Source organism: Cygnus atratus, chromosome 4 (assembly GCF_013377495.2).
Source record: "Cygnus atratus isolate AKBS03 ecotype Queensland, Australia chromosome 4, CAtr_DNAZoo_HiC_assembly, whole genome shotgun sequence".
NCBI classification, from domain to species: domain Eukaryota; kingdom Metazoa; phylum Chordata; class Aves; order Anseriformes; family Anatidae; genus Cygnus; species Cygnus atratus.
The window spans coordinates 45707951-45735625 of NC_066365.1; the positions used below are offsets into that span (position 1 = coordinate 45707951).

Consider the following 27675-nt stretch of genomic DNA (forward strand, 5'->3'; position numbering starts at 1 on the left):
AGCGGTCTGGGGAGGGCTATATAAAAGAGTGAATTCAAGTACCTTGTAAGCACTATAAAGGGAGAAATTCTTAAGGCTAGTAGTTAAATAGCCTTTCAAACATACTGTGTAGAGCTGGTATTTTTGCTCTGACTTGCTAAAACAGGAGACTTCAAGGTTTATTTTTCCCCCAGTTTGTGTATGCAGAGAGTGGCTAAACTAAAATGTAATACAAACCTCTGGCTTCCAGTAACAAGGAGATTTGGGCTTTGTGATTCTTACTGCAAAATGGGGAAGATAGGGAACAGCTTTTTGGTTTCACTGGGTGCCATTTGAAACAACTCAAGATTCCTCTTTTTTGAGAGGTTTGCCCTTTTTGGGATTCAGAATTTTTTTGATCATATTTCAGTTATATCCAGCTCATTAAATCCCTATCTGAAGCTGTGACTGTGATTTATTTTTACATAAACCCAGAGTCCTAAATTCCAGAAAATCTGAAGTTAAATTTGAACAGGACAGGCCTCTTAAAGTACTCCTTGGTACAAAACGGAAGTACCTTTTTAGCAACACACCAGCCTTGGAATTTTTCTCCTGCAGTCAGTTGCAGTGACAGCCTAATCATCACTTGCTTGGTAAGAGGTAGTGTGTGTTACACGCTGACAAGCTGCAGCAAATCCATGGAATCGTCTGTGCTGAAGCAGAGTTGAAGGATGGAGATTGGACGGCTCCTGCAAACCCTTCTCTCCCTCCGCTTGAGGCAGATGAGTGGGATGAAGGTCAGTGAACAACCTTTGTGCTCAAACTGATGAACCACTGTGGTGTTGGGCAGCTCATTTAAACACACTGGGCCCAGTTCTCATTCCTTTACAGAATGTATGGCTGCTGTGAGCTGCATGTTAGTCATTTTCTAATTCGGTGATAGAGTTGAAGACTTTTTCTTCTGTGTGGAGCCCTTTGCTGGGGGCTGCTCAGTGTTGGCTACGTTTCTGTCTGTGCCCTGATGCTTACAGAGCAACACTTTCATCGGCTCCCTTCACTGCCCTGTGGCCCAGACTCTCCTCAAGTCCATACTGATAAACACCGAGATGATCTCACTTTTCAACGAGCTCTCCCAAGCCCCTGTTAACCACACAGCATGGAGCCTGAATTGCAAATCTGCTGTGCCTCCAAGAAAATATGATCATGGGTACAGTGTAGGGAGTCAGGGAGGAAGTTTAGATGCTTAAATTAATACTCATTTGCTGATGTATCTGTCTTAGTTTAAAATGGACTGCAGGGTAAGAATAAGTGTTGGTTCTTCTTGATGCTTCTCTGTGATGTTCTGTCGACATTCCAGGTGCATTTAGATGTGGAATAGTAATTAGGGTGCTGGAGAAAACAGCTGGCTCTCTGAATATGGCTATTTAATGGACAGACTGCTGTTTTTGTTAACTAAGTCTCATTGCAGGGAGTGTAATCTTCCAGATTTTAGCCTTTCTAGTGTCATTAGCCTGGAACTAACAATGGGACATTTAACATTTTTCTTGGCTAAATATGAAACATGAATTATTCCCACCTCTACCTCATATGTAACACTGGAGAAGAAGGGGAATTATCTTGGATTCCTACAAACTCATGAGACAGAAATTGCGAAGGAGTAGCTGCCACAACAAAACAGCCCTTCAATTTTTGAAAATGCTTAATGATTTAATGTGTGAAAGAGGTGGAAAGCTATACAATCTCCCATTCCTGCATTTAACCTGAGCTAGGTAAAGACCTATCTGCTATTAACAGGATTAAGCTACGATAGTGATTAAGAAATTGACTGCAGATAACTATGAAAACTATTTTAAGCCTTGATCTGTCATCGAGTGTTCATAAAGAGTAACATATTCATTTTTTGTTTTGGAAGATAAATTTATGCCCATTCTTTGCTGGATTTGTCCTCAGCGTTGTCTAGGTGATGCTCCCGCTCTTGGAGTAGCCTTACCTTTTCAGTTCCATCCCATCATCTTGGATGGGAAAAGATTTGTTTTTGAGTATTTTCAGCAGTTCACTTGATCACAGCTAGAATAAGGATTCACTTTTTGATTCTGTTCCTTTTTATATGAATAATGACCCAAAGTAGTCAAATAACAAAAGTTGTGGTTTGGAGGTAGCTCACCAAAGGGTTATGTTAAAGGTCCCCACCCCACATTTGTTCTTCAGAGAAGTCTGCCTTGTGGGAGAAAATTTGTGGATGTAGGTATTCCAGAAGGAATGGAGATTCTTTATGTCAGCCTCAGTCCAGAATTAACGGGATTTGAACACAGACAAATTCGGAATGTGCACAAAAGCTCTTTTCAGTAAAATTGGAGGTACTGTAGGGCCCAGCAAGTAACTGAGGGGGCTGAAGGATGACACTCTGGTTTTAAAATCAATGAACAGTAGGAGAAACAGTCCAGTAATGAAACCTCATGGCTGGATTCCAAAGCATTTCAGTGTTTCAAGCAGCCAGAGCACTGTCCAAAAGCTCCTTCAAAAGCTTAATACCATGTAGCAGATAGGAATGCATGCTACAAAGCCGCTGCGGAGCATGAGTCATCTAAGATTTTTAATGTATGTGTTTCCGAATTGTCAGTACATAGTAGTTGTAGGATTGTTATGATTCTCTACATAAAGAAAGATTCTCCTTTTTGGCAACATGCAGACATCCCATAAGGTTTTTTTCACCATAAAGGAGAAACACCACAACACAACACCATGCTGCTGACTGCTGGTGGGTGAGTGGGAGAATGCTGGCCAGGTTTCAGGGGAGTTGTACTCATTGGTTTTGATTTTCTGACGTCCTTTTGTCACGAGCTCAAGACACTGTTAGTGGAAAGCGCAATAAAATTACAGTATGTATTGCTAAAGTAACTCATTGCCAACAGTTATATGTGATTTCTGAAACATATGAACCAAGTTTTAATCACTCTTTTTGGTCATAATTCCAAGCATTAGCAAATTGATTGAATAACCAAGCTGTCAGTCAGTTTTAGCACTGGGTTTTTAAGCGGTTAGCACTGAGACTAATGTAAACAACTCACTTTTACTGCAAAAATTCACTGGCACCGCTGTGTAATACCAAATCTAGAGGGACTGCAGTTCCGCATCAGTCTTTCACTTAGTTGCAACAGCTCACTGGACCATCCTGCAGTTGGGAAAAAAAAACAAAACAAGAGTGTGCAGTACAAACAGCTTTTTAAAGCTGACAGAGCATGGCAGCCATGGTCATTCCAGCTTCTGCTTTGTCGGATGAGATCCCCTATCCCAGGCTGACATTGCACTCATCTTACTCCCCTGAATGTGATATTTGCAGAGCTGTATAGACACAGCTGCTCCCTTTATCAAGGAAGATGCTTGATACAAGCAAAGAGTGCCACCTAAAGGCAAATGTGCTGAAGGCTCCATGGAGAGCCAAATTCAGTGAACCCTTCAGCATGTAAATCACCTGCTTGTTGCATTTCTTCTCCAGCCAGACTGACCTTGGACAGTTCATCATGTACTTGATGGTCTGGAGCATTTCTTGGACAAAGCTAGTTCTACATTCTCAGTAAGTTTTCATTATTTTTGTTTTCCAATAAAAGCTATGTATGAAAGCGTATAAATCCCTCCCTTTAGTGCAGGAGATAACAACAAGGTGCTCAAATGAGCAGTACTGAGTGGTAGGTGATTGTGGCACTAAGCCAGTTGTTGTGTGTGTGGGTAGATTTGGCCATCACTGATCTCTACAACATGATTTGGAGTTATTGAAGTAAAAGTCCACCAAAAAATAACCAAAAAATTACTTTTTAAGAATTTTCAACTGTCTGGTCTGCATCCAAACTGAAATTACACAATGAAAACTTCTTCCAAGATAATGTCCAAAGATAGCTTTAGCTAGATGTGCTAGGTAACCAAGCATCTTTTCCCTTTAGTTAGCTCAGCCACGAGGCAGCAGTGTAACGAGACACCGCTATCATGCAGGGAAATGGCTTTGTGTTAAGTTCTTTTAACCACAAATCTCTGCTCCAGTTGTTTTGGTTTTGTTTGTCTTTTTATATCCAGCTTTACAGATGGGCTTTCTCTGAACCATTCCATGTGTGCCTTCCTCCAGTTTCTGGTAACATTAATGACAGAGCTTTCTGACTTAACACAACACCTTTTGGGATCTGTGCAGAACCTTTTTCTGGTTAAATTACTATACTTAACACAAAGCAATTCCCAAACAGGAATATGTTGCTCATCTCAGCTTCCTGTCCTCTAAGGACTCCTCTTTGGTGAGCTCTGCCCTGGTGCTGTATGGGCTGTCTCCAGCCACTCCAGCTATACTCACGAGGCAATATAGATTAAAAAAAAAAAAAAAGTAGTGAAACTGGAAACTTAGGAGAAAAGAGTAAATACAGATCTTAAATGGTAACTTTTTCTAAAAATCATAAAAAAAACAACACCATGGTATATGAATCTGTCATTGAGTCCATGTCTCCTGTGTTTAGTGGCTTTAGAGACTGACCAATCTTCTGTCCAGTGTGGTGTGTAATGCAGTAACATCTGTCTTGTTATCCAGGAACAACGTTTGTTGACTGCTCCTAGTACCACAAAATATACAGAGGTCAACCTTGTCATACTACTAATTATTCCTTGTAACAACTTCTTGTAGCAGTGGAAACAGTCAGGAGTGGCAGACTGAAGTTCAAAGAAATCAGACTTGACTACTGTGAGTAATGCTAATTTCAGCTAAGCCTTCCTTCAGATTCGTACAGTCGAGCCTGATGGCCCCATACAGAGTAAACAGTATAATATTCTAGAAACCATAAATCTTGACAAGTGATACAGTTTGTATCTTCTGGTTCTAAGGTCTAGTGCGTTTATTTATTAGGGGCTACTCTGTCAGCTCAGGAAATGAGCCCTCTTAAAAAGAATAGCATTCAGTAATTACCACATCTCTCATTTAACCATGTCAGAGGAGCTGCTTAAAATGATGATTACATCTAAATTCCTGTTACTTTGCCCTTAAGAAGTACTGTAAGTCAAGAAAAAAAATGTTACTGCATCAACATTGCACGCTTGCTGTGATGACTTTGTACTTCATAGTGAAGCGCATGCAAGGAGTGGATACTGTCAATGATATGATGGTGTAGGTGATATTTAGTTAATATGCAGGTAACAGCTACATAATATATTAAGCGCACATGAGTTGGGTTTTTTTTTCCACAAAAGAAAATTAAATGGAAGAGCAGCAGTCAGAGCAGTATCAACTACATCAAAAACTGCAATTAATTAATTAATTAATTAAAACTGCAAGATATCCTAACCAATTTATTTTTGTAAATCGGAGTCTACTAAGTCCTGTGTCAGGCAATGAGTTCGTATCAGGTTTTTAAGTATGAATTACTAGTGCGTGTGTTTCATATGTCAGTAACTCATATCACAATGCTGAATATATTCAAAGGCTACTTAGGAGAGTAAATGACGTTGTATATAGGCAGCAGTTGCTTTAAATTAGTGTGGTGTTTTGGAGAAATATCCCTGGAAACATTTTGGCACAATGGCTTGCCTTTTTTCTTTTTTCCACAACACTGAAACATGGCAATAGCCTTGCCCCCAGGTCACTGCACTGCAGAGGATATTTTACATTCTTTTCCTTTTATTCTTTGACTACAGAGGAGTTTGGTTGTCTCAATAGTAGTAACAAACTAATCTACTCTAGTGGCTTTTTTGCAATTACTCAAGTCTTCATGCAAGAATAGTTTGGATTTTTCTTTTAGGGGCTTTTATGTTGAAAGAAAATAAAGCAGGTTGTTAAGGAATGTGGGACTATAGTTTCAGCCAAGCTGTGCAATTAATCAGCACTAATGAACTGATACGCTACTGGACTGTTGAGCAGCCGGTTGAAACAGCTCTGACAGTGTAAGTAATCCAGTTCTGATGCTGCGTTCAGCATTTTGAACTGATGAATGACTGCCTGACAGCTGTGCTGGCTACAGTCATCACTCTTTTAGGAAATACCTCATTTAATGAGCACAATAAAACAAAGCAATACCTGCTAATTGGGAATGGTCTTACTGCAGCAATTGGATGTAAATAATACCAAATCAGAGGCCGGGTTCAATACCACGCGTGCTGCTGTAGTGCCAGGCTTTTGTGACTTCGTGTAAGATTACTGCCCCTGAAACACATGCACACAAGTTTGCGCTGCAGAGGAGCAGTGGACTCCCCAGCATTTCTCTCCATGGCAGGAGGACTCCATTTCTGCAGTGTTCTGAGAGCAATTGCTGGTGTGGGGGTAGTGGCCTTTGATGTCAGATAATTTGACTAGCAGGTTTTGCTTCAGTTGACATATGAAGTTTTCCCTGGGGCCCAGTAATGTGAACTGGAATGTTTTTTTTTGTCATAGAAGCTAAGAACTAGTCTTTGGTTTGCCCGTGGGAGGGAGGCCTCCGCAAACAAACTCATATGGATTTCACCTACCCATCCACATAGTTTCAAACCTAAAAGACTGAGGCAGGCAGCTCCGAGTCTGGGAAAGAAAATCACTGTTCTTCAATTGAGCAGGACTTAAAATAGCAATTAAAAGGACTAACATGACGGTGATAAAAGTACAGGGCGTGTACTTGTACCCTTTAAAGTTTAACCCATGTTCAGGCAAAACCTCCTCCACTGCCTAAGAGGAAATCTGGCAGGAGGAGGTCAGAATCAAGGTCAAACTTTATATACAGATGGAGGCAGAGAAAGAAACTGTTTAACAGCTGAGACTAAATGTAATTCTTTTCTGGAAAACAACTGAAGAAATAGCAACTGAAGCAATTTTGGCTTGTTTTTCATTAGTATTGATTGTAACTGATTTTTTTCTGGCCTGAGAGGGAGGTAAATGCACCGTTCCTCTAGAGCAGTGCACTGTAAGAGTGCGAGAGTCCCATCCTCTTCTCTGCTCCCAGCTCCTGGAACTTCCATTCCAACTACCACCAGACTTTTCATAAAAGTACACTCATTTCAGGAAATGACTTATTTATGTCTCCTGTCCTGAACCAGTTATATTTTTAGAAGGGAGGGGGAGGAAGGACACTGTATAGATTTTAAAGCTCCTCCGTATGAATAAATACTCCATGTATGATTGAAAATAAAAGTGAGTCTTTGAAATCTGAGCCATAGTATGGGCTGCTTTATAGACTTTTACCTCCTGAACGTTGCCTTTTTAAGAGTAGTATTATCATCAAATGCAGCACAGCCATGTCCGGGGATTGCCCACAGGAGAATAGCCAAGCAAATAAAAAATTTCTGCCTTGCAATTCAGAGATACTGGATGCAATGTAGTTCTATGATTCTGTATTGTGCAAGTACTCTGGGTGGTGGTGAACATTAGACATGACAAGGTTTTCAGCTACTTCCTTCACTTCAGTTGAAGATTGAGTAATATATTGATCAAATATACTGAATTTGCTGCCAGGATAATTCTGCTAGTTTTTTTCTAATACTTTGGTATTCAAGACCTGCATAAAAATATTAGCTATCCTTTAGTATGTGGATTACAACTGTTTCTCTAATTACTCAAATCGATTTGCAACCACAGCCCTGAGGAAAAACTTTGTTTTTACTCCAGAGATTGCTCATAGTTTTTATATAAAGCTATAACCTTTATTTATTGACACATTAAATTAAAATGGAAATAGGAAGGTACTCTGATAAAAAGCAAAGTGCTTTTCATGCTGTATCCTGGACACTACTCTTCTTGCAATTTTATTTAGGATGCTAGATAGGAGTGAAATATCCCATTTCCAACAGCGTCTGAAGTTTCAACACCGTCAGGATTTTCCCTCAGGCAATAAAAATTTAATTAAGTTTTACGGAATGAAGTCCAAAACTCATTGGATATTCACATTAGATTTTGATAAAATAAATTCTATGGTTTTAAAAAGTAACATTGTATTTATATATATTTAGGCTGTCAGGATGCCCATTTCGTTATCTATTGTGTGCTCCCTTTTCACATACTACTGTGTTAAGAGTGCTGCCATACATTGAAGTTCGCCATTTGCATAAATGCTACTGCTCTTTTCTTATCATCAGCGCCCCATGACTCCTCATGTCTTACTGAAAATGCTACAAATCAGGACTGGCTATCGGTAAACATACCCTAAAACACATAACTCCAAAATGCAGCTTCCTAAATTGACAACTAAACTTCCTCAGAAGGCTGCATCTCCATTCAAAATCATGTGCAGCACACTAAGCATCTCCATCTTCTCCACCTGTTCTATAAAGAATAAGAGAATGTCAAAATCAGGGATACTAAGATGTCCACTAAGGAACATCTGTTATGGTCATGATGCAATTTTTTATTATTCTGCACCCAGTCTGAATTAAAATTTGCATAGGCCTCCCTGTATTTAAGAACCTGTAAAGCAGAATATTAATTTATTATCAATATAAAAATATTAATTAAATTCCTACAGCATGGAATAAATAGAGTTGAGAGTTGTTATTGTTTAATTCAACTCTGAATGCTGAGCTGTGCAGGAGAATAGCAAGAGACTGAAGGAAAATGTACCTATAAAGAAAGTCAAAGCTGGTCCAAAGAAAATGGATGTATAAACATTTCACAATGACGTCGGAATTTCTCATGTTTCACTCTAAACAAGTAATTCTGCAGGGCAGAACGGAAGAGGAGGCTTCCAAAAATGGGGTGTCTGTTAAAGGTTTGGCTCATATAAACACAGTGCATGTTGGGAAGTTAACAATCTAGCGCTTTCCTCGCCAAGCCTTTCTGCTTAGTGGTAAATTCCAGGTTGTCAGCCATGCTCATCTGTTTAGTTAAATACCATTACGGGATCTTGATTTTGGTGAGAACTGTGCTATTCCAGAGAGCTGTCTGTTCTGATGTTTTGAAGGAGCCAGGGGTTTTGGTCACAGCATGCATGCTTATGGCATGACAGCTCTGCCAAGAAGGTACTGTTCCACTGCAAATACTCAGAGCATATTATCCAAAATATAAAACAGTCCAACACCCAAGCATACAGATGGCAAAACAGACTGAAAGATTCAGTAACATGCTAAATCCATGTGCATTTCTGATTTTGTTCATTATTTGTTTTAACAGTCAGAGAAAAAATGTCCAGGGTGAAAAGGCAGCTGCTTTGTTTTTCTCCAGAGCCGAACAATGTGCATCCAACCACAGTCCCACGTGCAAGGAATACCTTTCAGTTCTCCAGCATGGCCAAGACAACGCCAACAAAGTCAGCTGAGTTTCAGATTTTTCTTTAAAATTTAAGTCACTTTACTTAAACCGTCTGTGGAGAGAGAATAGTTTTGCAGTGAAATGTGTTCTTGGGATACACACGAGTATGTACAGTCTCAAGCCAGTTCTAAGTGGGCAGTATTCTAAAATAGCTGTTTTGGGATTACTGCTTGGCCAGTACTCTGTAATAGAAAGCACTTCAGCAGTGCAGTAAAAAAATATCCTCTGGATCCCCTGCTGGGTAATAATTACACAACAAGGTAACAAGGACTTTACTCAGAGCATTAGCAGGTATGGTTAATTAGTGCAGCTCCGCTGACTTCAGTGTATTTATGGCAGTATCAGTAAATGTTCTTGCTTGCAACATCTCCCTTCATTGCACTTCATTTTCTAGAACTGAATATTTCTAGCTATGCTCCCTGTGTTTCATAATGTACACGAACATTGCAAGTACTAGTTAGGAAAATGGAATAATGGCACTTGCACTGGTGTAGACGAATGTTCTTAAAGGAAACAAAAACTGTAATAAAATGAGGTTTTCAAGGTCAAAAATCAAGTGGCTGCTGCACCACTGGTAAAAGCAACTTCCAGCTAGAGCAGGACAGAGAAGAGATGGGAAAAGATGAGCCAGCAGGTGGAAACGTACAGGATGTTTAGAGTCAGAGGGTGAGATGAGTCTGTGGAGAATTTCAAACACTGTAACACCAAGTTTAGTTGATCACAGGGATGGCTAAGGAGGCGATCAAGAATCAAGTTGTTTCATCCCAGTTCCTGGAGCAAGCGCGTGATCAAGCCCCAGAACTGCAGCCTCCCTGAGGCCAGGAAGGCTTAGGAACACTGCAAGAGAGGAGTGCATGCACAGGGCTGTCAGGCTGTGCGAGTGCAGGTCAGCATCAGGGGGACAGGACAGGAAACTGCCATCTGCTACTGCGAAGGGTAAGTCTGTTTTCTTCCGAGGGTAAGTTTCAAAAGCAGATGATGTTGTTGCTGTGCTGGGGACACCAATTGTCAGTCAGTCATCTTCAGTGAAGTCTCCTGGACCAGGAACTGGACTGCAGTGGGTCAAGAGGAAGTAAATGCATACAGCCCAAATGCCTGCTGATGAGTTAGTGGCTCATGCACTATTTTTCAATTTATGAAGACCTCCCTATGCTTTTTTTCGTGTGTGTGTGTTATTTCTGCCCTTGAAACACAAGGATAACTCTAACTAAAGGACTTCAGAAGAAAAAATCCTTCCCCACACAGTGGAATTTTGGAAGGAATTCCCTTTTTTCCGCGTTTTCCAAATTACTTACTGAGACTGCTTTGGTTCTCCCTTGTTTTTCTGCTTGAGTACTTTTCTTCTGAGTACTATTTTATGCATAGTGATTCTTGGGGAACTCAGATTTACAGCACAACAAGCAATATATTTTTTTTTTCTTAATTGCTACGTACCTCTGCTTTTAGCCCCCAAATTTGAGTTGTCTACTCATGGAGCAGCAACCACAGCATTTGACTTGGGTGTGCAGTCACTTAGTCTGCTTGAATAATTCCGAAGACTGAATAAGTAAACAATACTTGTTTTGAACATACATGAGCCGTCTTCAGGCTCATGTTTATTTATGCACACTACTGATCAGACAAATTAGAAAATAAGTTCACAATTTACATGCTGCGAAATCACAAAACAGAGGGCAGACTTCTCCAGCTAAATACTTTGGCAACTTTTGAGCTTATGTACTTCCAATTCTCAGATTTGTTCTACTTACCGGGTAAGTTTCTTGAGCACTGCTGGCAGAAACTAGCCTACTGTCAAAAAGAAGACAGCTGATTGGTATTAAAATCATGTAATGTCACATCTAATTCTTTTTAGGAAAAGGAAAATCTATGATGTGATAATGGCACCACTGGATACCAAAAAAAAAAAGCCTCTTGTGTAAAAGAATGTCAGGCTTGCTTATATAGACTGTTCCTATTGGTATAAGGCAGCCATACCAGCACTATTTTTAAAAATACCAATATATTTCTATAGGAAGAGGGAAAAGTTCTTCAAATTTTCAGTGACTCCTGATGAACTTATTTTCCATAATTCAGGTTTTGACGTCCACTCTTAGGCAGACTAAAAAATGTGGCTACTCTCCTCTGGTGATTTCATATATAATGTTACTCCTACAGCTATTTAGCAATTATAAGCTCATTTAGATTAAAATAAAAAATGAAAATTACCTTCTTGCCTACTTTGCTGCCTGCGTGTGCATAATATATGGTTAAGTTTGCTTGTCTAAGTCTATGCGTGATAAGCCCTGGAGACAATACTTCTATTTAAAAGTGGTAAAGGAAATAATTGATGCCAAATAGTTTCCTGTAATAGAAAAGACTTCTCCCCAAATACATCTAGCAAAGGGTTTAGGCCAAAGTCTGATCCAGCTGCAGATGCAAAGCCCCCTTATCTGAAGCTTCATTTTGAACTGTCATGTTAAGCAGGTAAGTTAACAACAGACTTGGTCACAGTGCGTTTGCATGCATCCCCTTGATTTTCATTTTTATTTTTTAACAGGAAACTAATAGAGCGTGCTAGACATTTTGTTTCACTTTTTTTTACCCTATTGCTTTAATGTTTCTCCTTTTTTTGTTCTACCGGTTGAATGAAAGCTGGCCAGTTTCTGCCTCCACCTATGAGACTTCAAGTCAAGACTCACCAGGGTCTTTCAATGATGACAACTCCTTCAAACTCTTGATGTACTAGCACTTTTCAGAATGCTGGGCAAATACTGTTTCATGGGGAAGCCTCACAGCATTAAAGGTATGTATAAATTAACCTCCTTCAACTTTCCCAGTTCATTTCTGGCTAATTACAGTCCAGTCACACAGAAGGATGTTCCCATTTGGTCTGAGAGCAGGAGCGGTCAAGGTTGTGACAGCTCACACCCTGCTTTTCTTGACAGCAAACTCTCTGTTGTGGGATAACTGCTGCCTACCACATCGGTGTATTGAGTTCTGGTTCTCCAAAATCCTTGGCACCGACTCTTGAGAGGACCGTTTGCTACTGATGGTCTGCAGAAAGTGCAAAGCGTCTGCACTAACAAAGAACAATCTCTGTCCAGTTATATGAAAAGTACAGAGCTGGGGTGAAATGAAGGAGTAAGGACTGCATGCAATGGCAGAACATGAAAATATGTGTAGTCAGGGAAAACAGGAGTCATTACAGAAATGGTCTATCACTATGAAAGGCATAGTCCTTAGCAGGACAGAAAAATGCGGTAACTAGAAAACGTACTACTGCTCTGTTTCTAGGTCTGAAGATAGCCTGTTCCTCCTGAAGTTGTCAAAGTACTTATCAATGGAGAACCTTTGCTACATGAGGATTAGAAAATATGTTGTGGAAAAACATATGCCATTTTTTTTCTCCAGAAGTAATGGCAATTTCCCTGTTCTGACCTCAAGCAGATCCACTGTGATATGCATCACAGGGTACTACATGTTATTTGTACTCATGTGGTCCAAGTAATAAGAGCACTCCATTAATGACAACCTCTGTACATCTTTCCTCCAGCTTTGACTGGTAATGTGGTTATGCTTTCCGATCATGGCATGGTATGATTTGAATATACCCCTTTGATATATTTTGCATTCATGGTAAGTGTGTATTCCTTGGGGCACAATTATTTTCTGTTTCCCTGCACTGCGATAAATTTCACAGAGATGTGGACAATGCAAACAAATCCTAGCACAAGAAACAGAAAAAAAAATGTTTTCTGCTTAAACACTTGAAATTAAACACTTGAAAAAGCTTCTTTGAGAACTATCATTTTAGAATGAGACTGTTCTTTGCACTGGTAGTAACAAGACAGATAATGTCCCTTTGGTGTGTGTTTTTCATTCTGCAGATGCCCAGGCACAGATTACGCTGTCCTGGCACACAGCAGACACTTGATTTAGCAGACTCCCTGTCCCAGCTCTACAGCTCTCTTGTACGTGCCTGCCTCCAGCGCTGCTACGCACATGGCAGACAAGCACGGTGCCTCGAGTGTCGTTACCAGAGGAGTGCCTGACAGCCTCCTGACATGCCCCTCAGCCTGTTGCACCAACCCGCACCCTGTCCCCACAGATGCCACTCTGGTCTGCTCTCGCAGGCTTCTATCCAGCCTTTCCACACACATCTCCCTTCATAGCTCCGAGCACATGACAGTTTCAGCCCCAGCAACCCAAATTCCAGCCAAGCACTCAGCCCTTCACAATGTGTATCCAGCTTGTGAACTACGTACCCAGCCGCAGTACCTCTCGCTTTCGGTTGGCAGTCTTTATCTGGGGAGGAAAGCAGGCAGAAGGAGCAGCTATGGCCTGAATTCTTACCTCTTAGGGTGCGTGTGCTGTCCCAGACAGGTGATACAGGAGCATTTGGTGGTTTTGCTGTTATACAGCCTCGGTCTCTGTTCAGTGTTGATGCTGTGCTACGGACTGCTGTTGTCTGAGGAAAGAGGAGCTCTGTTGGTATGCCGCTGTTGTCTGAGAAAAGAGGATGCATAAGGGGCTTGATGATGCTATGAAAAGGCAGGTAGCACTGCATGATATTGCAATGGTCCACTGTATATTGTTATTTGTTGTATTAATGCATTCAACCATCATGGCACGTTTAATAACAAAGACTGAACGTAATTGACAAAAGATCCATTCCATGAGTGAAAAGTAGTTATTGCAATTAGTCATGTGATAAGTATACCTGGAACATTTTATGCTTGGATTCTTTAAAATATAAGCTGTCAAAGAGAATGAGGTATGGTTTCTTTGATTTTCTTAGGTGGCACTGGTAAACTGGTTACATTGGTGTCAAGCTAAAGAGTTTCAAACTCAGGACGATAAAAGTTGCTCAAAAAATCAGAACGTTTTTGCATGCTGACTCTGCCTGTATGCACTAGGTTCTGTTGCAAATGTAGCCTGAAATGCTCCTTGCATGCAATGCCCTGTAATTTCTAAATGTGCTGCGTAAAGATTTTATTTAAAAGGATAAACTCGTGGTTCCACCATAAGGAAGTAGTTTACAAAGAAACCCTTTGAAATTTAAATAAGACAGTCTTCTACCTGACGATCTCCACAGTTGCAGGGAGAAAAGGGTATGTTTTATATTCAAAGTAGCACAGGACGTATTATGAAAGGTAGGGAAGTGAAAACAGATGAGTAACTACTGCTATGTGTAGCCAGAAGAAAACCTACCAGCAATTAAGCAAGAGGCAGATTCCTTCTGGACTACCAGCTCTTCTGTAGGAAGAGCATGAGAGTGGAAGTCAAAACACATCATCTTGAGTGCCAGTGCTTTGCACCGGGTTTCCTGTGTAACCCAGAATATGTCAGGTCACGCCTTGGTTTTTCCTCTTTGGAAATGTGAATGGTATTACCTTACCTTATGTGAGATTTAGCATATTAGTATAGGAACTGCTTTGAAAGTTTCAAGAGGCAGGAGCTACAGCTGTGAGAATATTATCATGCATACATGGACACATGAAATGATACAATCGGAACTGTAAAGTCAGAATTGAAAATTACGTACTTCATTAACGCTCGACGCACAGTCAAATGTTCCCTTCACTGGGTATCAGACAATAATGTGGCTTTTAGAAGACAGAAACTTTTCCAGGGGTGTGTTTCTATTGCAAGCTGTTTTCCGTCTCTGCTTGCTCTAAAAGTAATTCGTGACCAGGGGATACTGAAGAAATTTCTCTTTAGGGTTAATGACTGTTATACGTTCTGTTAAAGATTTCCAGCTCTAGAAATACGTAGTACAACAGCAACATAAAAGGCACAGGCTGTCCAACATACTGCTTCATACTTCAAAAATAATTTCCAGTTAACAAAGCAGTAAAATGTCATTAGGAGAAGCAATGTAATGAAGCTAAATAGAACTAGAAAAGAAGTTTCTAAAAATGATCCACATGAAAAAAGTAATTATTTTAATCACCAGAGTAAATGTGGAACTCCTACAGATGTTCACATGCAATTCACACTGAAGTCAGCTAGTGGTTGACATACTCGATATGCCTATGATACGATACATATTACTGAAAATAAAACTTACAGAACTAGAGGGATGCCCCTTACTCTGTGTGCAGAGTTCACTTCTTTAAAAGGAGCCTTGATTTATAAGTTGTGAGACCAAAACTAACTGGTAAGGACTTGCAAGAAAAGTAATATTGCCATGGCAGCTTGGTGATAGTAAGCAATTAGGAAGTAAATGCTAAGTCTTGAAACAACGCCTGCACAAATGCACAGACATACAATTATTCCAATACAATTAAAAGTAACCCAATTCAGTAGGCAAAACTGTGTGGAAAAGCTGTGGCTTCTCCAGATGAAATCAGTCCCTTTAGTTTGACAACGTAAGTTTCAATTAATTAAGAAAAAACAACAACAACAACAAAAAACCAACATCATAATCAGATATCCCAGCAAGTGAGTGACTTTTTAAAAGCTTGTATTTGTACAAGTCAAAAAACGTATACTAAAATAAGCCTTTCCCTTATACAGGAACACAGAGGCATTTCTTAGGAACAGAGCAACTTTTTGGAAAAAGTAATTCACAGCTTGTTACGACAAATGTGAGTAGAAGTGCAAACGACAGTAGATTGTACCATATATGGGTGAAAAAATTGTCTCCTCTAGAGGCAGATTATGGTTGCTGTAACATCAGTATAAATCTGGAATATAACTCTGGTGTAATTACCCAGATTTCAGTGTAAATACTCTGGTGGAACTGAGAATAGCAGCATGCAAAATGAGAACTATAACTTTAAGAGATTTGCAGAAGAACAGAAGAGATTTTGCTGAATATGGAATTACAAGAGATTTTGCTGAATATGGAATTACATTCTGGCACCATTAAAGGGAGTACAGTATTTCTGAGGCATCATTTTCTTATTTTTTCTTCTTTTGACTTTCTCTTAATTCTTTCAGAGGTTTTTACAGAGATTCCACTTTAATTCTCTGTTTCTCTCACTGTGTTTCCCTGAAGTCTATATTTGGTCTTTTTTGGCTGGTTGTTTTAAAGAATTTAATTCAAAAGATGTTTACATCATTGTCTCCTATCCTGATCTCGTCATCCATCAACTTTTCCATCTTTACCAAGATACCATTTCACTACCTGTAATCTCAGCTGTCTCTTTCTCTCTGTCTTGCTGCTACCCAAAAATGTAATGGTCCAATTTTGTCATTGAAAAGATGATACTGGGAATGTGAAAAGCATAAAGAAAACACTAACTGCAATTTTCAGGACCAGAGAGTCTGTTTAACTGTTGCTACAACCAGTGTTCCTGAGTGAATGTTAACAATGACAGGAAATGCAAAAAATTATCTTAGATAAAAACAAAGAGACCTAGTGGATTAAAAAAAAAAAAAAAGTACTCAAAAAAAAAAAAAGCTGAGTTGGGTTATGTTAACTTGTTTTCTATTTTACTGTTTTGGTTAACTTTTCATGAAAGGTACCACAGTGAATGTATTCAGTTCCCATCTCTTCCAATTAGATGTAAGATCACGCACTTGATGTGCACATATTCACGGACCAAAAATAGCAAAAAAAATTTTGTATACTTTTTATAAAAAAAAAAAAATTCCAACCATTTCTATCAACTTAGAAAATTCAGATCTGATTCAGCAGAAAAAATTAGGTGACTAGACTTATCAATCGCAACAGCTCAATGTGAAAGCGTAACAAAAAAGTGCATGAATGCTTTTCTGGATCTACATATCAGAGCTGTTTGCCTGCAGAGATTCACTTGCTAAAACTGTCATTATGCAACTTTTATTGCAGGACATCAAAAGCAGAAATAAGGATGACCACCACATGATAAAATTTACCAGCAGGTAAGCAGGCTTTCTGGTTGACATGTGAGTACTGAAGATCACTGCAAAACATAAAGCTGCCATTTGTGCAAATAAGGTCATTATTCATTTAATGGAAATAGGAAGCTCTTACCATGTTCAACAAATTTCTGCTATCACTTCTACACAGGATGATGCTAAGTTGCGGTGCAGCAGTAGAGCAATGTACTTAGTGAAGATAAACACAGTGCTTTTAGATTTTGGACAGCTGCAGCAAAAGAATATTCCGAATCCAAACTGTCTGCCTGGCCTTTAAAATTTGGTCATCTGAAAGTCATTAATTATGGAATTAATAGGAACATGTCAATTTGGGAAAAAAATCTGTCTTTTCTCCCCCCACCCGCTGCTTGTCTAGACTCAGCTCTGTCCTTCCACACAATCTCGCTACTGTTATGTGAGAGCCTTTTCTTCCAAATAGGCTGGAGTCTGGGACAGCCTTTGTGTATTTCCCAGCCTTGGTGACCCTTCATCTCATTTCAAATCTCAAATAAAAACAACTCCTTTTCTCCTCCTCTCCCTATACATTTTAATGTCTCTCTTCCGCTGCTCTGATTTAACTCTTGACTGTAATATTCCCAAACAAAACCTTCATTAAGATAGACTCCAAAGTTGAATGCAGGAAGGACCTGTTTGAACAAGTAGTTTCTGTCTGGGCAAGATTGTTCTCTACCATATATTTACAACTGTTTCAACCAGTCTGCTTTTAAATATCTACAGCTAATTAGATTCTGAATATTAGATTTTCTCCAAGATTATCCTTCAGAGCTGTAAGACTTACCATAGGAGAGATTTTCCTAGTAAAATCTATTTTTTTTTCTTTCTTAGCTGGTACATACATAACTACAATCCCAAATATGTTTCAGGTCTCTTTTCTGCAATTGTACTAATATAGAGCCTGTGAGCACACTTGAAATCTCATTGGCAGTGGCCTACAAGAAAGGTTTCATTACAGGTAGGGAGCCAAAATTACTTTATTTCTCACAGTGGCATTCAGCCTCATCAAATGTTTGTAGCCCTGTCCCTTGATTGTCATTTAGCCAAAGAATATAAAAATGGCTAACATTTTGAAAGGGATTTGTGCATGAAGCTGCCAAACTTCAGACACCATTGTTGAGTGCTTTTGGAAAATAGGTTCCTGTTTGGGCACCAGAACTGGGAGACGCCCAAAATTAATTGTCACTTTTGAAAATCCCAGAGAGTCATTGCACTTAATCTTTCTCGGAGATTTAATCTTTCTTGTATCTATTTCTTTTTGCTGCTTCTTTCTCAGCCACTCATTTCAGTTATTTAGGATCTTTCTGATACTGCAAGGACAACACCTCACAGTCTAAGTAAAAAAGAAGGTGCTTTGCTGCCTAAGAACTTGTGTGTGAATTGCCCTAAGATGCAGCTGAGTTAGGCTTCCCTTTTTCTTTTAAATGGTTTTCGTTAGTTTGCAAAATGTGCATGGTTAGACTTAGTCTTCCTCTAAACTGACCTTTAAAAGTACACTGGAGCATGCTAAACAATTTTTGACTCCCCAGTTACCCATGAGCATGAGATTAAGGGAGGGTGCTGGTTTATGTACAGGTTTTGTCCTGATACATAGCCAAGGTGTGGCCAGACGTGTCCCAAACCAGGAACATGGAGGTGCTCTTGACTCCCCCAGTTGAGACATATAGAAAGGCACACCTGTTTGTTAAGGAGGTTTCAACAAGAACAAATAATGTGATTTGGCGTCTTTTTTTCTAGGCAATGATGTACTGCGCTATGCAAAAGCACTGAGTAAATGATGCAAGGGTTTGAGGTGGAATAATTGGAGTATATTTATTTGCCAGACACTCTGTGCAGAAGAAAAGTTAATGTTTTGTAGATGCAGCTAGCATGGAAACTTCCTCTGAACAGCTAAGGAAAAAGTCACGCTCTGGAATCTTTTAAGTTAAGTGCTGGCATTGTCAGTCTTCCCAGTAAATATACATAGCGTTCACAACAAATGACAGAAATACCACACTGACAAAAGCCATTGCGTTTTTCCACAGTGGAGACAGTCCAAGGCGTCAGTCTTTGTGCACAATGTGTTGTCTTTCTTTTAGTCAGTGATATAAGAAGTCTCTAAAGCTACGGCAATGCTTTTCATGTATTTGCATCCCTGTAAAATGCATAGTAGGTGAAGATGGAAATTATATTTTCCATTGATCCTAAGCTCCAAGTTTCCTTGTTCAAGATAGTTAATTAAAAAAAATAAAAATTAAATAGTCTAATGAGATAATCGTTAAGGTATTCACACACATTTACAAGGCTAAGGAAAACAGTGTCCCAAACAGATGCTTATTAGTAGGATAAAGAACAAGGAACTAAAACTTGTTTAGAAGAAAGTAAATTACAATCAAATTTGCAGTCTTTTAAGAGAGGTGACTTTTGGGGGAGGAGGCTGCTTTATTCAGAGACATTCTAGTACAAGAAGGTAATATTGCCTTATTACGTAGGCTGTTTTAACACATCTGTAAGTCCTGTTTAACTCATTACGTTTACCTCAAGTAATAATGTGTCTTTGCAAAAAACATTTCCCTACAAAGAGACCTTTCTATGCCCCATTTTCAAACAAGGTAAAAAAGATTATACAGTAACTTGTTATCAACTATAAATTGACCTGAAGGACAGAAGCAGAGTTTGGGGATAAAATCTACTGCAGATTGTCAATATCCTTTAAAAAATAAAAATAAAAAATCTTTTCTCAGTAAGAGACTAACCTGTAGAATGAGGAGGTGGGCCCTTGCTGTGGAAATGTATAAATGTACAGAGACCAAAATAAGCTTTCTTCTTGTTCGCGAGGTGGGTAACAATATAGTGAGTTCACCTTAAAATGTAAATAGATAGTTATCAACTTAAGAAACTTGTATTACAAGAAAACAGTATTTAAATTACATAACTAACATCTCAGATTACTGTAGTCTCTTAAAATGTTAATTAGCTCTACCATTCATCTTTATATTTATTATGACTTACACAAAGTCAGTGACACTATTACTTATGGCAGACTCACTTTCATATTGAGCCCTTAATACCGCAGTTAGCACAAAGGAATTTGTATTTAATGATGCAACACTTAGGGCAAAGCATTTTATTTGCTCTCAAGTAATTGTTTCCACACAAATGTTTCAGGAAAAAAATAAACAATTCCTCTTGACTATCATTCTGAAGAAAGTTCAGTGGAAAGAAGTGAAATGGGGGTGTTTTTTGCACCTCAGCTACTGGTCTGTCACTGCCACCAGCCTGAGAGGAGCCCACCGTAAGGCACCCCCAGAGGCGCTCCAAGATGGCTCCAGCCACCAACCTCGCCTTCAGAACGGGTAAAGAAGGCAGTTTTCTGAGGTAAGTTCACCTCACCAAGCAGGCCTTCTCACCAGAACGTGTCTGACGTGCTAAAAAGGAACGGCCATGTTTGAAAACTGGGCCACGGACGAATCTTTTTTTTTTTTTTTTTTTGACCAATTTAGCTATGCTGTAGCTGATGATCGGCTCCCTCGTTTCACCTTCCCTTCGCTATCCCCTAGAGTCTACAGGACACGGTCCCACCGCGTCGAGCATCAGCGCTGCCATTTTATGGACCAGAACCGAGGTAATTGTTAAAAAAAAAAAAAAAAAAAAAGAGGGGGGCAGAGAAGGGCAGTTGGGGCCAAGCGCAGGTTGCCGTTAGCGGCGCCACGGCTGCGCCAGTCCTCAGGTTACCTTCGAGCCGGGGCCGGGCCTGTGTGAGCAGCTCCTCGCCGCCTCGGGGGCGTGAGGGAAGGAGGGAAAGGAAAGAGGGCGGTGGCTAGCGGCGGGGAGCGCTGAAGGGAGGAGGAGAAGGGAGGAAAGAGGGGAAGGATCGGCGGGGCGGGGAGCGCGGCCGTGCCCGCCCCTCAGCGCCGTGAGGGAGAGGGGCGCCGCGGGAGGAGATGCTGCTGCTGCGCCCTGACGGCCTCCCCCCGCTGCCTCCCAGACGCCGGCCGCACGGCTCCGCCAGCGCTGCTGAGGGCTCCTCGCCTCCGTCGCCCTGAAGGCGGCCGGTAAGTGCGCGGCCCCCGGGAGGAGGAGGAGGAGGAGGGAGGGAGGGAGGCTGCACAAAGCTCGGCGGCTGCTGCGGGTTCGCCCCTGCGGCTGAGGCGGGCTCTGAGTCCCGGCCCCACGCGCGTTGGGGGCCCCGGGAGGAGAAGAGGAGGCAAGGAGAGGAGCAGCCCGCTGCAGGGGGACGCTTTTCGTTCCCCCAACGCTTTTGGAGGGGCAGAAGCGAGGTCTGAACCTATTGGTCGGCGCTGAGTAGCAGCGTAGGTTTCGCTGGCTCTTTATCTCCTAGCAATCGACAGACACCTCCGCAAACCGCAGGGTAATCTCTCGCATATTCGAGATTGTGTCATTCTCCTTAAATTGCATGTTTGAAACAACAAAGGCAGTGACTTCATAGGGAACCGCCAGGAGCTGCTACATACCCCTCCCGTTTATTGGGGAAACATTTGGGAACCGGTTTGGTTTTGTAGGTGGGATGTGAAGTAAATGTAGGACGTGAAAACTGTAAAGTTGGTTGCAGTAATCTGTGTCTGGGCGTCTCGTTAAGGCGCGAGATGTGGAGAAGGGAGGCTGAAAGTCCTGTGTGGAAGGACCTAGCAGGGGCTGGAGCCATCATGGGCGCATGAAGCTTTTTCAGTGGGAAGGGAGCGCATTTGGTGGACTGGGTCTGAGTCCACAGCTTTCCTCAGGGTCTGATCATCAGGTGAGAAGGCCGGCACCGAATGTGTAAGTCCTTATGTGTCTTGGCTTCCAGCTTGTTCCTTTGGGCTCAGGCTGGTGGAGTAAGGATTGTGGAGAAGGCTTGCTGTCTGTGTTCAACTTGAGCATCAGGCCTCTTCTGGCAATGCCAGTCCATCTTTGATGTCTTGAGACATGTTTTAAAGAGGTTTCAGCAAGAGTTGGAATCAGCCAGTACAGAGATACAAATGGGAAAACAACTTGAGCGTTTTGGTTCTTGTGCAAGAAGTACCGATGAGGAAAGAGTAAATCTGGTCTTAGAATCTTTTGTTTGGTAGTGCAGTTACAACAGATTTTGCTACCACTCCTAGTGCTATCAAACATGCCTATCTGTTCAGCTTTCACACTGGGCATTTGTATTTCATCTGGAGTGCCTCTTTTCCTGCCAACAAGCATGTCTCTCCATAAACAGCCTTTATATGTAAGCATTATTTTAAAGGAAGAAAAGAATGACAGCAAGAGAGAAATTATATAGTGAAGTTGGACTGTAGGGTTTCGTTACTCATTATTTAACCCAGCAGTCTTGTCTGATGACTAGAAAAGTACATGAATTCCCTCTGTAATGAGATGTTTCTTTCACTGTTGCCCAATAAAAAACAAACCTTGTGTACATAAGGGGTTTTGTACTGATACATTTTTTTTAGCTGTTGCTCTGAATGCATAGGGTGCGTTATAAACTCCACGGGGAAAGTATTTGTACATTAATAATCTTTATATTTCTTTAAAGATGCCTTTGCATGGCCTAGTTGAGCCTGACGTGTGTAAGGCACCGAAGGGTCTGTGTTTATATTTCAGCTGCTTTAGGGTGATCTGTAGATTTTTTTAGTGGAAGGTATGGTTTTGAATATACAAATTAAGTTGGAGGATTGGGGTTAAAAAGTTACAAGATGGAACAGGAGACAGGCTGTATCACAGAGTGCTGTTAGAACAGCTTAATTAAAAAAGTCTCATAGTACTGACATGGTTGTTGAGAAGAGCTGGAGGCTGAGAGCCACAGATTCGAGGACACTCAAGTGGATGGAAGAGTGTGTGGCACTGGGAAGTATCCGGGGGATAAGGATGGGCTGAGTGTGAAAGGAGGACTGAGTGCACGTGTTTTCACCAGGGAGGCAGGCTGTGTGGAGAAGGTGGGATTTAGTAGTTTGTTCACAGCTTTATAGACCCCTGGAAGTACAAACGTGCCACGATATGGATGAGTTCTTAATAAACACTGCAACAGGACATCTACAGTTGTGATAACCTGTGCATAGTATTGCTGTTTTGCATGCCCCCCTGTGCAGAAGCCTAGGTGAGGGAGGAGATTCCTGCCTGGGGGGAGTTGTCAGGGCACGGGTGTTGCGTTTGCCCATTCAGTGAGAGGGAAGGTGGTGTGTTTGACTGCCTTGTTTTGCTGTTTTTCCTTTAGAGGGGGATTTCTCAGCCATATGCTTCTTGGAAATATGGATTAAGTATCACACCAAAGGACTGCAAGTTGAAACACACAGCATTTTATCAGTTGACTCACTTAAAAGCACAGCAAAGCAAGTATTTTAACTTGAACAAGTAGAACAGGAGACAGATCTGAAATAAATTGGCACATAGCTGTTTTCTTCCCAACCCAGTGTGGGTCTGAGAAATAGTAATTAGCAGTTGTGTAGCACAATAAATCTTCAAAGTGCCTTCAAATCTTAATCAGCAAACTCTAATAACATGCTGTTCCTGCAAGAAAGGTAAGTAATTAGGCAGATAGAATGGAACTGGGCAGATTCTTCAACGGAATTTATTGTTGGAGCTCCAGTCACTTGGACAAAGCTCTTCTTTATCACCCAAGCCTCTGAATACTGCTGTGCATTAAATGTCCTCAAATATTTACACGTTGAAATAGCCAACTGCATGGCCTGGGGAGTCTGGTTGAGATAAGAGAGAGTCACTCTCTTGCTTGAGCGCTCTAGAATCGTGGAGATCTTGGTCCGAAGAGTCTCCCTAGTGCTTGTTCCAGAGCACCTGTCAAGATTTGGTCACTCAAACAAGAGTGGCATCAGCTCTTTAAGGGAAAAGGATTTTATTTTGAAGAGCTTTCCTGTTTACCCACGCACCAAGCCTAGGACTTTGTTGTGTTGATGATAGTGGTAAAATTGTAAGTGATTTCCCCGGCACTTTGTTAAGCAAGTGAGCCTGTAAGCATTGGTCTGGTTGCCACATTTTAGACGTGTGAGAAAGTGTTGGTTAGCTGCCTGATGCTCTGTCAGTCACCTTTCCCTGTTTACACAAACACTGGCTGGAATTTTGCTGTTTTAAAATGAGCTGGTCAGTGAAACAAAGGGACTCAAGTCCTGCAGTGGCGTGTCATGGTGCAGGAAATAATCTTTTAAGCAGTTGCCCTAAGCTGTCACTTTCCATGGGACAAGCTCAGATGGAAAGCAATGAATACCAGAGTAAGTTAATGTTGTATGTCGCCAGTTAAGTATTAATGAAATCTGTGCATCTGTAAAGAAGGGTGGAACTTCTGAAAGCAGTGTTTCCCAGCCCCACCTCCTCCTGAAGTGTAGAGGAGGAAACTGGCGTTTACAGATGGGAAGGGCAGAAGGCGACTCTTTGGTGCCGTTTTTATTTTGTCCAAGCTTCTCTTTCTTTTGTGCCAGTTAAATACCTGGTGAGCAACTAGGCATATTCTTTGTGCATCATTATCTATTAAAATACCTTCATAAAAGGCAATTGAGTAGTCTGCCTTGGGACAATGATATGCTGGGTGAATTTGAAATCCAATTGCCGGGATAGAGATCTGCTCCACTTAGCTTATGAAACTCCTTAGGAAAAGAAACAGAGGTGAGAAGACTTTGTTCTTAGGGTTTCATTTGTTGTTCTTTATCTTTTATGTGTAAATTTATAATGTCACACCAGCAAGCCACAGAAATGTCTGCGAGAAGTATGTCAAGCACCACAGGAGACATAATATTGAAACTGCTGATTTTTGTTTGCTGGTATTTAGAGGGAATACTATAGTTTTTGCAGGACATTTAGTGTCATTAAGGATTTGTAGGTAATATTGTAATGTCAGATTTCAAATTAGGTGTCATGTCAGCTAATCGTTCCTGTTTCAAACAGTTTATTGTCAGCGTAGATGAGATGGGGCACTTGGAAAAGAGAGGGAGGCTTTACCTTCCATTTCACAGCTGGAAGCAAAGCACAGAGAGAAATGAACTGATGTAAAAATGACAGGTAAGTGCTGAAATTTGGATTTAAACACAAACTTCTTAGTGCCCTAGTCCAGTGCTTGGGCTAGCCTCTCAAAAAACACCCGTCGCATTTTCTGTAGACTCTCAGGTAAAAAGACTTTTGACTTGTGTGTGCTTCTGCTTTGTTCGGGGAAGGACATGTTTGGGGATGGGGAGTATTCTCTTAGCTATGGATGAAGAATTGTTTTTTTTTTCTTGCGAAATTCTCTTAGTCAAGAACATTTGCCTGTACCCATGGGAGAAATGTGGGAGTGAACTTCCTGTAGAGCTTGCTGAAGTTCTTGAAAATGAATCTGAAAATGGTCTTCATGTCGTATCGACATCTGCCTGTGTGTAGTGTAGGTGCTTGGTTTCAGGCATACATACGAGGAAGTTTCTCAAAAGTGGCATCTCTGAAGTCTGTTTCATTTAGAAAAAAAGTTATCTTGAGCTGAAAGACTACTTGGGTGACTGTTCTTTCTTGATGGTGCTGTTGCAGATGCATAGTTGTGCTGTAATCTTGAAATTGATGCTGATTTTAAGAGGGCAAATTCCTAACCTATTTAACTCTTTGCTCTTTCCCAAGTGAGAGGACTTAAATACAAGTTCTTTACTACCTTTCCAGGAAATACAGTTTAGTTTTGTTGCTCTTGAACGTTTTTGGGGGGAAAGCTGGTGGATCATGCAATTTTTCTAAAGGTAGAATATCCTCCTCATTACAGTTGATGCAAGACACTTACTGGATAACTCAGTGGAAACACCAAGTTCTCTCAAGTTTACTATCCTGTATCTCAAAAGCTCTGTGTGTGTGTGTATATATATGTAGTCGTAGGTAGGTACAGGTGATGTTCTGTCCAAGCCCAATGACAGTAGTCTTCCCAGAATGTTCCAGAATATCCTTGTACGTCAGAATCTTAACGCCATGGCTGTTTGCTGTACAAAGCAAAAGGTACAAGTTCATTGTAATACTGTAGTTAGGCCAGGGTACTATAGAAACCGTTTGATATGCTGTTGACTTGGTTGCTGTTTCAGACACAGCACTGAAAGGCGTAAAAAGTTGATTATGTAAATAATATTTATAGCCAAGTGGCATGCTTCAAGATGTAAGCATCTGTGAGCTCATGTCCATTCTGTAGTCTTTCTTGATTCTTCTTTGTGTAATGTGCTCAGGTAGAGGGCAGGCCCTCAAAGCTTGTTACAGGAGGAAAAAAAAGGAACCGAATATAAAGGCTTTCTAAGTTATTACTAAGTACAGACACAACGTGACTTATCTCAATCGCAAGGGTTATAGATACTCTCATTTGCAGCTCCTTGTTTGTGCAGGGGAATTAGTTCCTAGTGATTAATTTTATGTTCCAGATGATGTTTATTTCCCTCTTTATTATTAGTTTCTTCAGCATCTCAATGGTGTGTGTAGATTGGCTACTGTATCTTCAGTTTTTCATGTAAACGTGAGTGACTGTACAAAGGGCAGAAAGAAACGGTGAACCTGTGGCACCGGTGGTCCCAGGGTTTTCATGGGGTCACCAAGGAAAGGTAATGGGACCTGACTCGTAAAGCCATGTCTGCTATCCCAAAAGCTGTAGGATGTTGCTGTTGAAATGTTCACTATAACATTTCTAACTTACCAACTGCCTTTGGTGCTAAGTGTGTTGAAACTTTCTTGATGGGGCTTTTGATTTTTTTCTGCTTACCGCTTCTGTAGTTGAATTTTAAAACATTAAGTGGATTAGAGGGGACTAAATCGAAGTTTGAAGGTTACTTAAACTGTTACAAATGTCTATGTTCATGCTTCCCAGCAAAGTCTTGCCTGGTTTAAATGATGAAAGATTTGAGCTTGCATGTTGCCTGAAGTTAGGAAGGCATGAAAAAATGAAGTATTTGGATTTTTTTTCCCCATGTCATGTCTGGGTAGTTGAACACTATAGCAATCTTATTCCTAGAGATTGCTCATCAGGATACCAGTGCATTTAGTGCAAAATTTAGTGTTTCAATGAAGAATTACAGAATGGAAAAGGAATGGATATATCGCTTTTAGTGTGTTTCCCATATAACCAGTAAGTGGAAGATCACATCCTAGTGCTTAGGATTACGGTCAGTAAAATAATAGCTCCCTTTTCACAGGTCTGAGCCAAGCTGTATTTGCCACCAGCGAGTTAACGGGGAGTTTGAGTGCCAGGCAAGCGTTTGATGCAGTGGTGTAAACACTACTTTCATTCTTCGTTTGGCATGTCAGTGAGTATCAGCATGCGTGTCACTTGGAGTGACAGTCTCTGCAGTACGCATCACTGGCTGGACAACTGTCTGGTTTGGGTTATGTAGAATTGTCCCTCCAGCAGCCTCATTACAGAGCATTTGTCACTTCCTTACCTGTTGTGTTTCACCGGGTAGTAAATGATGTTTTCTCCTGCAGGGGTCTCTTTATGGTATTTCTTTCAGATGTCTTAGTATATTTCAAATATTTTTTTATGTTTGAGGTATATTTTCTTGCTTGTCATTCTGAAGCACATTTTCTTTTGTTTTATGCAAGGCTCAAAAACGGATTTATTTTCATTAATTTGGCTTCAGAACAAGTCAGCATATTGATAAGCGTTAGAAATCTCTAGATGGAGTAGCAGCAAAAGATGATAACACATCTACCTAATTAGATGATATCTTATGACCTAGAAGGCCTAG

General features: G+C 40.7%; 1 protein-coding gene and 1 long non-coding RNA gene across 5 annotated transcripts in view; one reads left to right on the forward strand and one right to left on the reverse strand.

Annotated features, from left to right (window-relative positions):
- LOC118249005 (uncharacterized) overlaps positions 1 to 20877 on the reverse strand; it is a 28935-nt gene extending 8058 nt beyond the window's left edge. The window contains exons 1-5 of one of the 4 annotated variants that reach the window (XR_004778927.2): positions 20750 to 20871; positions 19771 to 19877; positions 13526 to 13678; positions 3027 to 3130; positions 2003 to 2808 (exon numbers count right to left, since the gene is read on the reverse strand). This is a non-coding gene — a long non-coding RNA (uncharacterized LOC118249005). Of the gene's footprint in view, positions 1 to 2002; positions 2809 to 3026; positions 3131 to 13525; positions 13679 to 19770; positions 19878 to 20749 lie in introns of those variants that run through there. The other 3 variants (XR_004778926.2, XR_004778924.2, XR_004778925.2) reach the window with 3 other exon arrangements.
- A 44-nt stretch (positions 20878 to 20921) lies between these two features.
- The window catches only part of PTPN13 (protein tyrosine phosphatase non-receptor type 13), a 116370-nt gene continuing 109616 nt past the window's right edge, over positions 20922 to 27675 (forward strand). Inside the window, exon 1 of the mRNA XM_035548403.2 lies at positions 20922 to 21069. The gene's annotated coding sequence lies outside the window, so the exon portion shown is untranslated. The remainder of the gene's footprint in view (positions 21070 to 27675) is intronic.